Genomic DNA, 16,935 nt, shown 5'->3' with positions numbered 1-16,935 from the left:
GCTTAACCAAAGATTTACAAAGCATATAAAACCAGAACATTCACATTCGTACAATATAAAATATAAAACAGTAGCAAAATGAAAGAAGAAACAATGTGACACATTAACAAATAAAGAATAGTTGAAATAAATGATACATACGTACTATGACAAGGTAATGCAAAAAAGAAAAAAAAATTATGTACTTTCGGGGAAAGCAATGTCTTTACAGCTTCACAGTGGTAGCTCTAAGTATCTATGGATGGACGAATTGTCTGGCATAGCGTTCATAAGTTATCTACACAAATATTCTCCGCTGGTCATCGGGGCTCCGGTCGAAGCGACACTGATCACTGAAGACAATTCTGCTCCAGCCAATGAGATTCCAGGCCGAAGACGTGTCTGGAGACGCCCCAGACAGCGATGAGATACCAATCTGATTGTAGCCCGCCATACTGTACGACAACCAGGATGATGGTCTGAGCTGCCATTTCATTTCACAGTGGACCCTCTTGGTTGTCACTGCGACACCCTTAATGCACAACGGTACGTCCACGATGTTTTACGCCTGGCTTTGTTGCCCTTCATGGAAAGCCATCTTGTGCTTACATTTCAGCAAGATAATGCCCACACGCACACGTCGGGAGTTTCTATTACTTGTCTTCGTGCTTGCCAAACCCTACCTTGGCCATCAAGGTCACCGGATGTCTCCCCAACTGATAACTGTTCGAACATTATGGGCAGGGCCCTCCAGGCATCTCGTGATTCTGACGATCTAACGCGCAACTCTGTCAGAACTTGGCACGGTGTCCTTCAGGAGGATATCCAACAACTCTGTCATTCAATGCCAAGCAGAATAACTGCTTGCATAGGGACTACAGGTGCACCACCGCGTCAGTGACTTGCTCAATTTGTGAAGCTCCATCAGCTAAATAAATCATCTTTTCTAAATTCTGATCATTTATTAGTCTGTAAATGTAAATATGATACTGTGTGAAGAGTATGACAGAGCACTGAAAGACCTAAGTCGAAACAAGGCCCCAGGAGTAGACAAAATTTCATTAGAACTACTGACAGCCTTGGGAGAGCCAGTCCTGACAAAACTCTACCATCTGATGAGCAAAATGTATGAGACAGGCGAAATACCCTCAGACTTCAAGAAGAATATAATAATTCCAATCCCAAAGAAAGCAGGTGTTGAAAGATGTGAAAATTATCGAACTATCGGTTTAATAAGTTAAGTCTGCAAAATACTAACGCGAATTTTTTACAGACGAATGGAAAAACTGGTAGAAGCCGATCTCAGGGAAGATCAGTTTGGATTCCGTAGAAATATTGGAACACATGGGGGCAATACTGACCCTACGACTTACCTTAGAAGCTAGATTAAGAAAAGGCAAACCTACGTTTCTAGCATTTGTAGACTTAGAGAAAGCTTTTGACAATGCTGACTGGAATACTCTCATTCAAATTCTGAAGGTGGCAGGCGTAAAATACAGGGAGCGAAAGGATATTTACAATTTGTACAGAAACCAGATGGCAGTTATAAGAGTCGAGGGACATGAAAGGGAAGCATTGGTTGGGAAGGGAGTGAGACAGGGTTGTTGCCTCTCCCCGATGTTATTCAATCTGTATATTGCGCAAGCAATAAAAGAAACGAAAGAAAAATTTGAATTAGGTATTAAAATCCATGGTGAAGAAACAAAAACTTTAAGGTTCGCCGATGACATTTTAAGTCTGTCAGAGACAGCAAAGGGCTTGGAACAGCAGTTGAACGGAATGGATAGTGTCTTGAAAGGAGGATATAAGATGAACATCAATAAAAGCAAAACGAGGATAATGGAGTGTAGTCGAATTAACTCGGGTGATGCTGAGGGAATTAGATTAGGGAATGAGACACTTAAAGTATTAAAGGAGTTTTGTTATTTGGGGAGCAAAATAACTGATGATGGTCGAAGTAGAGAGGATATAAAATGTAGACTGGCAATGGCAAGGAAAGCGTTTCTGAAGAAGAGAAATTTGTTAACATCGAGTATAGACTTAAGTGTCAGGAAGTCGTTTCTGAGAGCATTTGTATGGAATGTAACTATGTATAGAAGTGAAACATGGACGATAAATAGCTTAGACAAGAAGAGAATAGAAGCTTTCGAAATGTGGTGCTACAGAAGAATGCTCAAAATTAGATGGGTAGATGATATAACTAATGAGGAGGTATTGAATAGAATTGGGGAGAAGAGGAGTTTGTGGCACAACTTGAGTAGAAGAAGGTATAGGTTGGTAGGACATGTTCTGAGGCATCAAGGGACCACCAATTTAGCATTGGAGGGCAGTGTGGAGGGTAAAAATCGTAGAGGGAGACCAAGAGATGAGTACACTAAGCAGATTCAGAAGGTTGTAGGCTGCAGTACGTACTGGGAGATGAAGCAGCTTGCACAGGATAGAGTAGCATGGAGAGCTGCATCAAACCAGTCTCAGGACTGAAGAACAGAACAACAACAAATGTACATCGCGTCTACCGATTTCCTGAAATAGTTTAACAATCTGTACAAGTCAGTAACGCGTTGGTCCATCTTTGGGGCTGAAGCGAGAGTACTTCACTATGTCCCACAAGAAATTCCTCATTGTTCAAACCGAAATTGGCTGAGAAACAGTGTGTTGCATTACTTATTGAGCGACCCTCGTATTATTTTCTGGTCGTGTTATACAGGGTGTAAACGGTAACTTTTTACAACGTACTACGATGATGGTGGTGAATTCGAAAAAAAAAAATGTTCAAATGTGTGTGAAATCCTATGGGACTTAACTGCTAAGGTCATCAGTCCCTAAGCTTACACACTACTTAACCTAAATTATCCTAAAGACAAACACACACACCCATGCCCGAGGGAGGAGTCGAACCTCCGCCGGGACCAGCCGCACAGCCCATGACTGCAGCGCCTGGTGAATTCGAAACAAACAATTTGAAACAAGACAACCATGGTCTATAAAGTCAGGAAATAACCTCAAGATGCCTACAAAATCCACCAATGTCACTGCACTTGTATGGTGCAAGTGTTTCTTAACATCTTCTCACCCCCTTACAACATCGGCTTAGTATTGAACTTATAAACTGTAAAACTGACGTTTTTGTAAATCTTACCTCAAAATTCTGTAAATTGTAGCAATGTAAAATTAACATTTATATTATTTTTCCTCTGGCACTTGAACTATGACAACTGCGCACGTTAGGGTTAAGTTTAGATCGAATTGGAAACGTAATTAGTTTTTGCACAACCGAGTCTCGTTGCAACCCTTGTTCACAGTACGAGCAGCCCTTAGCGGCTCGCCATCTCACAACTGTTCATGACGTTGCCTTTCCGGCTTGGATCTTTTTTAATATGTGAGTTGTAAGTACGGCATCTTTTCCAGTCAGTACAAACTTTGATTTTATTAATGTACTATATACCTAACATGTTTTAGAACAATTAGTTTAATTCTGAAGACGACGCTCATAGTAGCGTCGAAACCAGGTCAATTTTGACTTAATATTTGTGACCGAGGGCTTATTTGTTCCAATATAATTCTGACACGGTCACTGAACCTTAGCAGCTATGTTCAAATTTTTACCTGAGAGAGGGTAAAAATCGTAGAGGGAGACCAAGAGATGAGTACACTAAGCAGATTCAGAAGGATGTAGGCTGCAGTACGTACTGGGAGATGAAGCAGCTTGCACAGGATAGAAACTTTCATACTGATTTCAGCAAACCTAAACGTAACCAGATGTGTGTATATTAACTACCTACATTTTATAACCGAAAGGTGTCTTTCACTTACTCCTTTAGACCTTCCAACGATTTCTTATGCTTATTGCCTTTCCCGCTTGACGAACGCCAGGTGGATTCTTATCCGTTCTCAACTTCCCGTACACAAATAAGTACGTTGTTGATAGGGAACTGAAATGATATTAAGTTCAACATTGTACGAGGCTGATGCAGTGTACTATTCTCATTGTATTACGTGACAAACATGTATTTATATTTGTGCAGAAAGAGTCTGACTTGTGTTGATACTCCTTTATGGTTTGCGTTTCTGGAAGAAATTACCACCATCGGCTCGTTATCTCATTTCAGCCTCGTGGATATGCAGAACTGCCGAAAAAAATTCCTGCGATGCCCAGGAACGCCGTTATGACATCTTTGTTGAGTATAAGCAACGACGTTATGCTTGTAAGGGCTTATTACTACTCAGAAAAAAAAACACTCATATTTATCACCAAAGAAAACTTTTTTTTTGTGATGCAACACTGACGTAAGGAGCATAGGTAACCTCTCGTGAAATTAAATAACATTGTAGGTGTAGATTATTTGAGATCAAAATGTTTCTCGCACCTCATTGCCAACATGAAACAAAACTGCTAATCGTTCAGAGGTTTTGTGCCCTCACCACCAGTTTTGCGATCGGCCACTGCACACCAACGAATTTTAATGCCCCGTTATATGAGCACGCTTCGGCTCGTGCGAATAGCGACGTGCAATGCAATTTTACATACCGTTCACCCATTAAACAACAAAACAAAAAAGTATAGGCGTGAAAAATTTAAACTGAACGTATGAGAGATGCAATTTCCCCGCATGCATTTCACACGAAACAGCGTATTACCAACTTATGGATGAGAGCATCACAGTGTGGTGGTGGTAGAGGGGGGGAGGGGGGGGGACACGTCTCATCTCAGCATTCGGGAGAACCGCAATTCGGTTCACTGTACGAGTACAGCGATCCAAATCCTCCGTTTCCGTTATTTCTATTGAAACGTCGGCCGATTTCTTTCCCATCCTGTCCAATCGAAGCTTGTGCCCCGCCACTGGTGATCTTGTCGTTGACTAGACTTCAAAACTTTTTCTTCTTTCCTTCTTTCTCACCACTACTCCTGAAGATGGTTGGTTGTAACCAATGAGGTGATGCAACGAGTGAAACGTGGAGTTATTTGATTATGCTTTGCGACGCGTGTTTATTAACTGTTACAAGTTAGAAAATTTATTAATGTAATAAAATAAAAGACGCAAATAGCGAGTGGCTCATACTGTCACATTAACATTACAAACACACACACACACACACACACACACACACACACACACACGCACAAATCGTACTGGGTGTCTCCTACATATTCGTCCGAATTCCAGAGACTTTATCTTCTACAAGGGAGGATTTACGAATATCTGAGTAGTCAGCATGTGAATTTCTCGTCCGGCGCTAACCATGTTGTGTCTCACTGGAAAAAGTTAAAGAGCATTGTACAGGCATGTGCGGAGCAAAGTTGTGAGGGATCGAAAAGACCCGCCAAGGTTCAACAGACATGTTAGGAAAGTGCTATGAAACCAAAAAGCTTTACTGAAAGTTCAAACACATCCTAAGAGTCACACACGCACAAAAAAAGAAGTCAAAATTAACATGAGGAGCGCCATGTATAAGGCTTCCACAGAAATAGAAAGAAAAATTCTGTCTATCGCCTTGTCAAAATCCTAAAAAATTTTGGTCTTGCTTAAATCAGTAAAAGATAGAGTCCATCTGTCCGGATAATCTGATAATAATGACATTCAAACAGAGCATGACGGAATACATTCTGAACGCATTTTTTCCAAAGCCGTTTCACAGAGGAAGATTGCACTGTAGTACCTCCCTTTGCATCGTTGCACGAACGACAAAATGACTGAATCGAAAGAAGTGACCATGGGACGCCAAAGCAATTCAAATCTCTGAACAGAACAAAACTACTGGACTTATGGGATACCAGCACGATGCTTCATAGAGACGCGAAAGAACTTGCTTCTCTTGTACCAGCAGTGTACCGTAGTTCTCTGGAGGAGTGAAATGTTCCTGACCATTAGACAAAAGCACAGATTATCCCCGTTTCCAATAAAAATGTCGACCAGATTCACTAAATTATATTCCTATATCTTTGACGTCGGTCTGTTGTAGAATTTTGGTACATGTTGTACGCTCGTGTATTACGCTTCTGAAGACCGAAAAAGTCATCTGTAGGAATTAACACGGGTTCCGAAAACAACAGTCATGTGAAACCTAGCTCGCTCTGTTCCTCCACGAGACCCAGAAGCAGTAAAAACAGCCGCCCAAGTAAATGCCGTGGTGTTTGACTTCCGTAAGGCGTTCGATACTGCAACTTAGTGAATACCACACCAACTGTGCGATTGGACTGAAGAGTTCCTATCAAACATAACACAGCATGCCATTCTTTATGCAGTGAAATCTTCAGACGTAAAAATAACTTTAGATGTACCCCGAGGAAGTGCTAAAGAACCGTTACTTTTCACAACATACGATGAAGAGGCAAAGAAACTGGTACCACCTGCCTAATATCGTGTAGGGCCCCCACAAGCACGCAGAAATGCCGCAACGCGACTTGGCATGGACTCGACTAGTGCCTGAAGTAGTGCTGGACGGAATTGACACCATGAATGCTGCAGGTCTGTCCATAAATCCGTAAACATACGAAGGGTTGGAGATCTCTTCTGAACAGCACGTTGCCACGCATTCCAGATATGCTCAATAATGTTCATGTCTGGGGAGTTTGGAGGCCAGTGGAAATGTTTAATCTCGGAAGAGTGTTCCTGGAGCCACTCTGTAGCGATTGTGGACCTATGGGGTGTCGCATTGTACTCCTGGAATTGCCCAAGTTCGTCGGAATACAGAATGGTCATGAATGGATGAAGGTGATCGGAGAGCAATCTTACGTGTCACCTGTCAGCGTCGAATCTAGACGTATCAGTGGTCCCATAACACTCCAACTGCACACGCCCCACACCATTACAGATCCTCAACCAGCTTATACAGTCCCCTGCTCACATGCAGGGCCCATGGATTCATGAGGTTATATCCATACCCGTACACGCCCATCCGCTCGTCCGAACAGGCAACATATTTCCAGTCATCAACAGTCCTGTGTCGGTGTCGATGGGCCCAGGAGAGGCGTAAAGCTTTGTGTCTTGCAGTCATCAAGAGTAAACGAGTTTCGTTGAATGGTTCGCACGCTGACACTTGTTGATGGCGCAGCATTGAAATCTGCAGCAATTTGCGAAAGAGTTGCACTTCTGTCACTTTGAACGATTCTCCTCCGTCGTCGTTGGTCCCATTCTTGCAGGATCTCTTTCCGGCCGCAGCGATGTCCGAAATTTGATGGTTTACCGGATTCCTGATATTCACCGTACATTCGTGAAATAGTCGTACGGGAAAATCCCCACTTCATCGCTACCTCGGAAATGCTGTGTCCCATCGCTCGTGCGCCGACTCTGACACCACTTCAATCTTGATGACATGCCATTGTAGCAGCAGTAACCGACCTAACAACTGCGCCATACACTTGTTGCCTTATATAGGCGTTGCAGATTGCAGCGCAGTATTCTGCCTACTTCCATATCTCTGTATTTGAACGCGAATGCCTATACCAGTTTCTTTGGTGCTTCAGTGTATATGAATGACATAGAAGACAACGTAGGAAAAATGTGAAACATACCACGTGGTGATACACGATGGATTATATGAAATTCCAGTGCAGTGTGGTAGCATTCTTCCTGCGTGTGTGTACATCACGATTACAATTACTTTTTGTAAAGGATTGTAAAAGACAGAGTGCTTTCAACAGAGCTTTGCATGCAGCTTGCAGAAGTCGACTAGTCACGCCAACCGAGAATTAGCTGTTTATCATATGTCCGTCTGGCTTCGTTAGCGGATATGTTTGTAGTACCACAAACCAGTTCCAGGATTCAGTTGCTGCAATTGCTGCAAACACACACTGAGCATTTGTGGAAGGTAAATGAAAACTGAAGTACTTGTTGTGTCCGTTAAGATATCCTTCAAACAAAAATTAAAACTGTAAAACCGTAAACAGTGCTGCAGGATTGTATGCGCATGCAAGCGGGAGTTTTAACTTTCTGGAATCGGATGCATCTTTTTAAATATAAACTTCATATTCCTATACGGAAGTTAAAATTCTCCCTAAGTACATATCTTCAAACATGCAGTAGGTTTTGTCTTGTGAAATCAAGAAGTATTGGGAAGATTCTTAAGTAAATGTAACTCATCCAACAAGGAAGTTGCTTTTAAGGCGCTTGTTCGATCAAGTCTTGAGTACTGTCCGTGTACCTGGGATTCCTGCGAGGTAGGACAGATAGAAGCGATAGAGAAAATCTAACTAAGACCAGCGCTCTTCGTCACGGGAGCGTTTAGCCAGCGCTAGAGCGTTACGGAAATGGTCAACAAATTCCATTGGCAGACGTTACAAGAGAGGAGTCGTACATCACAGAGAGATTTATTATTGAAATTTCGAGAGAGCACTTTCCGGGAAGAGTAGGACAACATATTAATTCCGCTTACATAAGTCTCGCGTAGTGTCCACGAGGAGAAAATTTGAGGATTTAGTGCCGATACAGAGGCTTACTGACAATCATTCTTCCTACGCGCTATCCGCGAGTGGAACAGGGCTGAGAGCTAAGTGGTACAAAAAGTACCCTTCGCCAGGTACAATTAGGTGGCTTTAGGAGTATGACGTACATGTAGATGAAAACAATTACGGAGACCTTACTGATTGAGGAACAGTGTGGCTTTACGCCAGGCCGCTCATGCATTGTTAAAATATTCGTAGTGAACTAAAATATTGAGAAACGAAGACAATTCGACACAGAAAAGCTTCCAGCATTAACAGACTATGATAAGACCTTGGAAAATGTCAGAAAGAGTGTTTTATGGGGGATTACGGATAAGAGGGGCTCCCTCAGGCAGTTAATTACTGTTCTTAAAAGGGCGTCTAATAGTAAAAAGAAAGGCATACAAATGAATTAAGAACTGAGTGAACCAATAAATGTCAACGAGGGCCTAGGTCTGTCACCTTTACTGTTCAATATTTGTATTGACGACATCCTATGTGTATGGGCAGATGTGCATCATAGTTTGAAAATAGCACTTGCGAAAAGTCAAAGCTTTTATTTTTTGACGACCAAGTAATCTTTCGAAAGCAGAAATGAACAGAAGATCCTGGTACACAGATTTACGTAAAATGCCAATACACATAATTTAAAGACTTCCACAATCATGACCAAAGTAATGGCATTCAAAGGAAAATATTATAAGAACTAAGAGCGACATAGATGGAACGATAATAAAAACAAGTCAGTTTAAGTATCTAGTCTGTGATGTATCACACGACAGAAAATTGAAGTTAGGAGAAGCTGATTAAATACGGACTAATGGTCGCAACAATAAGAACATTAAAGAATAAAGTTCGTAAAAAGACATCAAAAAATGTTATAGACAATGGCAGTCCGTAGTTTAGTATATGGCAGCAATACATGGGTAACATGGAAAAATAACAAATACAAGGAGCAGAAATGAGATTTTTAAGACAAGTAAACGGGTGCACAAGAAAGGACAGAATAAGGAATGAGTATATTCATCAGTATGTAAAGATCTTTGCCCTGAATGACAAGATAAAACCAAGTACAGTAAAAAATGGCAGTCATATGGACAGGGACCACCCAAACAGGCAAGGTCCTACTTACCAATGTGTAAAGTGACGTTGGTGAACCGGTAAAAGATGGAAGGAAGCCAGAAGGGGGCAAAGACGCAGTCCTAGAAGAAAAAACAAAAATAAGAAATCGGAAGAAGGTTTTTGAAGACAGAGTACATTTTTTATGTATGGGCCCAATTGGATCGCGCATTATCTTAAGTTTCATCTTCCTTTTTCTCTCTGTCGCTTTGGAACACCATACTTCACCTGTACTATGCAACAATCTGGCTGGATTCCTATCTGTCAGTTCCAATGTTTCAAATTCTGTGTCTTCCAGGTACTTTACGTTTTCAGTTGTAATAGGGACCACAATAGAAGAGCTATGTTTTGAATGACAATATGGGTCATATAGTGTAACCTCTCCAGCATTTGGGATAGTTACTTTTCAACACATTGTGGGAGTGAATCAGTGATAGAAGTGTTACAAATATTTACAATCAAAAACTGTCTTGATCACAATTTATTTATTATGGTGACCGGTTTCGACCACTACTGTGGTCATCTTCAGACCTATAAGTCGTATACAAAGCTTTAATTAGAGGGCTACATACATTAAAGAAAATACATAAAGTTATAAAGCTATACAACGAAGAAATTACCAATGAGTAAGGTCCTTCTTCTGCTGGAGAATCACTACTGGAGAAACCAGTGCACGTCTTACTATATATAATGGAGGCTCCGGCCACTTCTGACGGGATGATGTCATTATTAACCAGTGGGTTATAGGTCGAATAACAATGTAAAATTTCTTAATTATAAGAACATTGCCAAGAAAGGAAAATAAACACACACTAAAGTTAGCTTATTTAACAGCTATTGTCAATTAAAAAACGTTAAAAATATTTAAACATGTAGCGTAAATGAAATTCGTTTTGACAGTACATGGGTTGCCCTCTCAAGGCCTGTTAGTGAACCATTTGGAACCACTGGTTGCCATGATGAAGTTTGACGCCGTTCCAAAGATGTGGCAGGAGGCTTCGTTCCACTGAAGTTGTTGTTAAGTCAATAGGCAAAATAGTGGTTGCCGTGGTGAGGATAAACACCAGTGCAAAGATGTGGCAGCGGAGTTCTTTCTAACGAAGATGTTGCGAAAGTGGAATGGTAAAGACTGTCGCTTCGGACGATGTACTATTGAGCAGCAACATGTCTTTTATTGAAACGTTTTTCAGTGAGTAGGCTGCAATAATCGTTAACTGACATATATAGTACATGCTGCACAGATCCGATTTACTGGTGTAATAAGAGATGGCAATGTTCTTTTAACTAAGAAATTTTACATTGTTATTCGACCTATAACCCACTGGTTAATAATGACATTCTGTCAGAAGTTGGCGGAACCTCCATTATATATAGTAAGACGTGCATTGGTTTCTCCAGTAGTGATTCTCCAGCAGAAGAAGGACCTTACTCTTTGGTAATTTGATCGTTTTATAGCTTTATAACTTTATGTATTTTCTTTAATGTATGTAGCCGTCTAATTAAAGCTTTGTATACGACATAGGTCTGAAGATGACCACAGCAGTGGTCGAAACCGGTCACCGTAATAAATAAATTGTGATCAAGACTGTTTTTGATAGTAAATATTTGGGTTAGTGTCAAATCCTGTTGGTCATACACCGTTAAAAGGCAGTTGGTTGGCCGGACTTCAAAATAAACGACACTACACTGATTCATCAGTCATGTATTACACTAGACGCAGACAGTTGGGGTACACTAATTCCTTCCCGGAGGGGGGGGGGGAGGTACAGGGTGGTGATAGGAGGGGCATCCGGCCACCCCTTAAAAATGACATGCCACTTCCGATTAACCAGCAGACCCCGTGAGTCGGGATTAATGCTTGGAAAGAGAGAGACACTGTTTCTTCAATAGCAACATGGACCCGACAACAAACACCGAAAAATGTGTTAATTTTCGATGTTTGTCATCATTTATAGCGCAAGCTTCGTTGCTGGGGGGGGGGGGGGGGGGTTTAAAAGTGTCCATTAAATTTCAGTATTGGTTTTTTTTTAACATCGGTTGATAGGTTAGAGAATTTCTATGTGGTTTTATGGGATTTCAATGTGCATTCGTCCTCTGTAATTTCAGTACGAAAGAGAAATGAGACGGCGTTTGTCGAGACACACGAGAACTTCTCGATGCATTTCTCGTTACGCACGCCTCGTGAGACTCTCGGGAACGTGAGCACGCTTCTGAAGTCACGCTTCCGATTTATGAAGGCACCTCCAATGTTTCACGAGCAAAATATTCAGCGGGGCGATCTCATTTGGTGTGGAGAATAATCAACTTACGTGGCTTCATCCACAACTATGAAATGGCTCGTGATCGCCGCTCTCCCGGATGTAAATAGCCAACGTAAATTAAGTTATTCTATACGTTGCGTTTTGCGTCAACCGAGGAACTGCGTCATTTAGTATCACGGGAGATTCTATCATATATAGTTCGTTACAAGTTTGAAATATGTGTGTGAGCCGGCCGCGGTGGTCTAGCGGTTCAGGCGCTCAGTCCGGAACCGCCGGACTGCTACGGTCGCAGGTTCGAATCCTGCCTCGGGCATGGATGTGTGTGATGTCCTTAGGTTAGTTAGGTTTAAGTAGTTCTAAGTTCTAGGGGACTGATGACCACCGATGTTAAGTCCCATAGTGCTCAGAGCCATTTGAACCATTTTTGAAATATGTGTATTGGAAATCAGCGGTCCACTCCAAATCCACGAATCGACAAACACTGATGCGCTGGTGAACGTTCAGTACAGCGAGGTTCTGAAAGGTTTCAATGTTATTGCAAGCTCTGATATGAGTACGAGCTACTACACAAGGGAAGTAGCGTGTAAAGCCTTCCATAGACGAGTGCCAATGTCGTCATAAGCGAAGTACAAAGCACAGAGTCGAAATCGTATTTTTTTCAATTTGTAAGAAAGACAAAATGCTACAAAAGGGTATGCGAACTGCTAGTGATCCTTCCCACGCCCGGGTTCCCGGGTTCGATTCCCGGCGGGGTCAGGGATTTTCTCTACCTCGTGATGACTGGGTGTTGTGTGCTGTCCTTAGGTTAGTTAGGTTGAAGTAGTTCTAAGTTCTAGGGGACTGATGACCATAGATGTTAAGTCCCATAGTGCTCAGAGCCATTTTGCTAGTGATCTGTTCTTTCCTTTTTATAAGGACTCGTCCACCAAGAAGTCTATACAGAACGGCCGTTTATTGTGACGACCTCTGCATGCTCTGGGCATATCTGGAGAGCTCCACGCCCCGCTAATATAGTCTGTGGCCGCTACTTGTGTATCCCTGTCTGGTGCGCGTTTAAACGGTTCTGAACACGAATCGTTGCGAGGCTGGCGTACTTTACACGAAACAGTTAAGCTCACTGAATATGCTTTTGGGGAGGTGTGCAGAACTGGGAAAAGATTTTTAGTAATTCAAGTTGAATCTTGATAAACAAATATTCCTACAGAAATGTGACTGTTCGATAGAACGGTATGCCCAGAATACGTTAGCTGCTATGATGTATAGCGGCAACAATGAAGTAAGGAGGAGATCGTATTACGGTTTTAAGGTTTCATAAACTTCTTGCCATTGTGAGTACTCCACGTTTCCTGTACTGGGACAAAGACGAACGAGGGAGCTGCACGAGTAGCGAATAAAGTCTTTGACTATGTTGAATGTAATCTGTGGTGCACTTGATCGCCAGTTAGTTGTGCAGCACTAGAGAATTCTTATTTGAGGCATTGTAGCCAGCGGTTGAGTTTTTAAAGAAAGAGACTTCGTATCAGTGCGCCTGAGAGAAATTATGTGGAATATTTATTATGGAGATGACAATTCGTCTGTAAACACATGTTATTGATTCTATTGATGGAAAATATTTTATGGAAACATTTTTCATGTGCGAGAATGAAATGTTTGTTTGTCATACCTATTAATTGAAAGAAATGTTTATCCTTCAGCTAACTAATAACGTTCATGATTAATGTTAATTTATATACTTTCATTATGTCACAAATAAAGCAATTGGCTGGAACATGTAATTTTTGTATTGTCTAAAAGATGTAATTTTTACGGTGTTCTTACGTTACACAGTCTTTTTTTGACAATAAGAGAATTTATTTGTTTTAAAGTAATACGCTCCTACATCATTCATAGTGAAGTTTTGAATATTTTGTCGCGCGTGCATTACACCTCATGCCACGCGAAGCCACAGAACAAAGAAAAATAAATTTTGTAGTGCATAGTTTATTTTTTTTCTTCGGTTCATGCATCTGTTGACTTCAATTTGCTTTTGAGAACGTCACTGCACCAGACATGAAAATAGCATGGTGAGCAAGAAGCACGTTACTTTTATTTTGGGGCAGATCTCAGTTTGCATTATAAGTGGTAACAGTTCTTAGTCACAGTTATCAGGTGTTGTGCTAAGCAAGCAGATATCTTTACAATGAACAATGTAGATCACCTGAAATTGTTATTTTTCTGCTTCGAGTAGAGCAGTGTTTTATTCTTGTGGACATTTCAAGTCAGAAATTGGTCTTCATATCACAGAACTTTTATAATTTACTTCAATATTGAGTTGTAGCTACATAGTTTTCACTGAGCACAAAATTAGTTTCATTTGGTATTTAATTAGATTAATTTTCAGCATATAAAATTCTGTATTTCATTAAGTTTACTGTTTTGTTTCACGATACTGTTAACTTGGGCAACACAGGGTCTACCAGCTGTTAGTATTTCTCCGTAGTTAAACACGATATGTAAAGTACAGGTTACAAGAAGAGAAACTTTCTGAAAACACAATATTCAGTATTTTCATTTACTAACAAATTTTTATACAAAGCTTAAACGATATGGGAGTATTTTGCTTGATTAGGGTGAGATTATCTCAATGTGATTAAGAAAATGTTATATATAGAAGGATATGAACACGTTTTACGCGGGGTGTACTGCGTGCAGAGGAGGAACAGTTCAGAGGTGATGACTGCATCAGCGTAATACACACTGTCACAAAACAGCATCTGTGAGGCAATGGTTTGTGGGCAATAAGTTCTTGAAATGGACTTTATTGCCAGATACCGGGCCTGGAAATTGTTTGTGGCCAATAATATTCCTGAAATATACAGACTTCTCCAGAGCTCCGACCTAAATCCAATGTAATACCTTTGAGACGAGTTAGAACATCGACTTTGGTCCCGAACCCAGCATCCAACATCAATACTCTCTCTGGTTTCAGCTCTTGAGGAAAAGCGACCATTCTTCCAAAGACATTAAGACACCTCATTACAATTGTCGCCAGCTGAGTCCAAGCCGTCATAAAGGTGAAGGGTGGACACACGCCATATTAATGTCTACTAATAGACGTTGGGGTGCTTTTGATCACATAGTGTACGAGTATGTCTCGAATCGCAGTGGAACGTGAGCTCTTAATGTTTGGCGCATGCCTCTATACAGGTATGATGCACGACGCTTTTTGCAGAGCCTGCTATTTGGATTTGTTGAACATCTTTGTGACACTCTTGCAACGACCAAACAACCCCATGACAAAGCCCTGAACCCTCTTTTGATCTGTGGTTATTGCCGTTTCTTGTTGTGATTTTATATGGATGATGATTAACATTAAAAGAGCCAGAGACGTTGCCGTTAGTTGCTGCCGCAGGCCATTTGAGAAGCACTGGCTAAACACTTCAGGAATAATTTGAAGCAGATCTCACTTTAAGTTCACTACCAGTCCTAAGGTAATATTGCGAGATTTCTGCTAACCAGTTGTGGAATAACAGATACGAGCGGTAGCACCGTACGACAGGACCCTGAAGACGTTGATCTTGTACTTCTAATCGAAACATGCTGGCTGCAGTATTTTAAGTAAGGAATCAGGAACTGTAAGAATAACGAGTCTCACGTAAAGCCAGCACAATTATCAGTAATATTTCTAGGGGTACCCCTACTTTGGCTCCATTTGTAAGAAATTTGGGCACAAAAAAACAAGGGGAGTGGAGCCGCAGGGTCATCAAAATCAGACAAATGCAGAAATATAGCGAAAATTTTCTTTATTATTATTATTATTATTATCATGTGTTTGGAGATGTGATCCGTCTATTGAAATAAATAAAAGGCTGTTAACTTTTATGTGAGACGCCTATAACTTTCCTTTTTTTTACGAAACATCCTCTGTGACCGGTAATACGTTTGGTGCATGCATGTAACTACCGTGTTCTTAGATATGTATTAGAGACCACTGACGATGCTTCGTGAGGAAAACTAAGCGAAAAGCGTCTGGCATAAAGAAACAATCTTTTCTTTAGTACATATCTGGACCATATCTATAAGAAGATAATCTTAATAAAAACGTGAAGCAACTAAGGGACAACGAAAACATAAGAGTGACGAGAAAGTCTTCAGCTCGTCATAGGACAAATAATCTGTTACTAAATTACGCCTGTCCCTTACTTCAGTTTCCGTAACTGAATGTATTCTCGTTCTACAGATCGTCACGGTAGGGTGACAAGGATGTCGTTGTGCCCAAGACTGATGGAGATATGGCAGGGGGAGCAGAGCTGTCCCTTCTTACGATCCGAAGTGGACCATACCAGTAGTGATTCAGTTCTGAGGGAATACATAAACAGTAGTAAGTGCGATTTCTTAGACTTAATTTCATTTGAAGGACAAAATCTGTATGCTCGCGTATTAGCAGCATGAAATAACTGGAGGCATTGTGCCATCTGACGTATGTTAATGTTTCCTTCCACAACTTGCTGATGTCTGAAGTAGCTGTGCTTCAAAGTACGACATTAGCTGTGAGGAAAGATATGATTTATTCGAAGAGGTACTAATTTTGACAGAGAAAATGGATGCCAAGATTAAGTGATTTTTGTCAGTAAAGGAGGCAACTACAAAACGAGACAGACTTTTTTCAAACACTTGAGAAAATAGCACTTGCTAATGTTTCGAAGATTAGTATAACTGAAGAAGATAGCTACGTTACGATCAGTCAACGGTTGAAAGGACGGATAAGGTTCAGTTAGGTTAACACCAGTTATTCGAGAAGGATAGTGTCTGAGCAAGAACGAGCGGGCAAGAAGGGGTGAGAACGAAGCGAATATGAAATGTAACAATAAGTTATGTATTTATGCTCGTATAATACAAATGTATCACAAATATGTTTGTGCCGATAACTGTACACACATTTCGGTCGTCTAACTTACTATGGAAAAGTAAGATACTTATGAAGGTTTCACTCAACTAATTTTTCCAGCTCCACGTTAAAGGCATTAGGTTTTGACAAAACAGCCTCAAGTGCCAGCGGTATTAGAGGTGTGTTTATTTTGACACAGTGCTTTTCTAAAAGCACCTCACTTATTTACCTTGCAGGTATCAAACATATGAAATCATTGTGAGTAGCAATATTGACGACATGACGAG

General features: G+C 41.0%; 1 protein-coding gene across 1 annotated transcript in view; it reads right to left on the bottom strand.

Annotated features, from left to right (window-relative positions):
* LOC126412249 (nose resistant to fluoxetine protein 6-like) overlaps window positions 1-16,935 on the bottom strand; it is a 385,456-nt gene that overhangs the window by 349,501 nt on the left and 19,020 nt on the right. The window contains exon 2 of the mRNA XM_050081747.1: window positions 9,534-9,603. The gene's annotated coding sequence lies outside the window, so the exon portion shown is untranslated. The remainder of the gene's footprint in view (window positions 1-9,533; window positions 9,604-16,935) is intronic.

This window comes from Schistocerca serialis, chromosome 7, assembly GCF_023864345.2.
Source record: "Schistocerca serialis cubense isolate TAMUIC-IGC-003099 chromosome 7, iqSchSeri2.2, whole genome shotgun sequence".
Taxonomy (NCBI): domain Eukaryota; kingdom Metazoa; phylum Arthropoda; class Insecta; order Orthoptera; family Acrididae; genus Schistocerca; species Schistocerca serialis.
The sequence above is the reverse complement of the archived record's forward strand: the minus strand, read 5'-3'. Positions and strand labels throughout refer to the sequence as shown.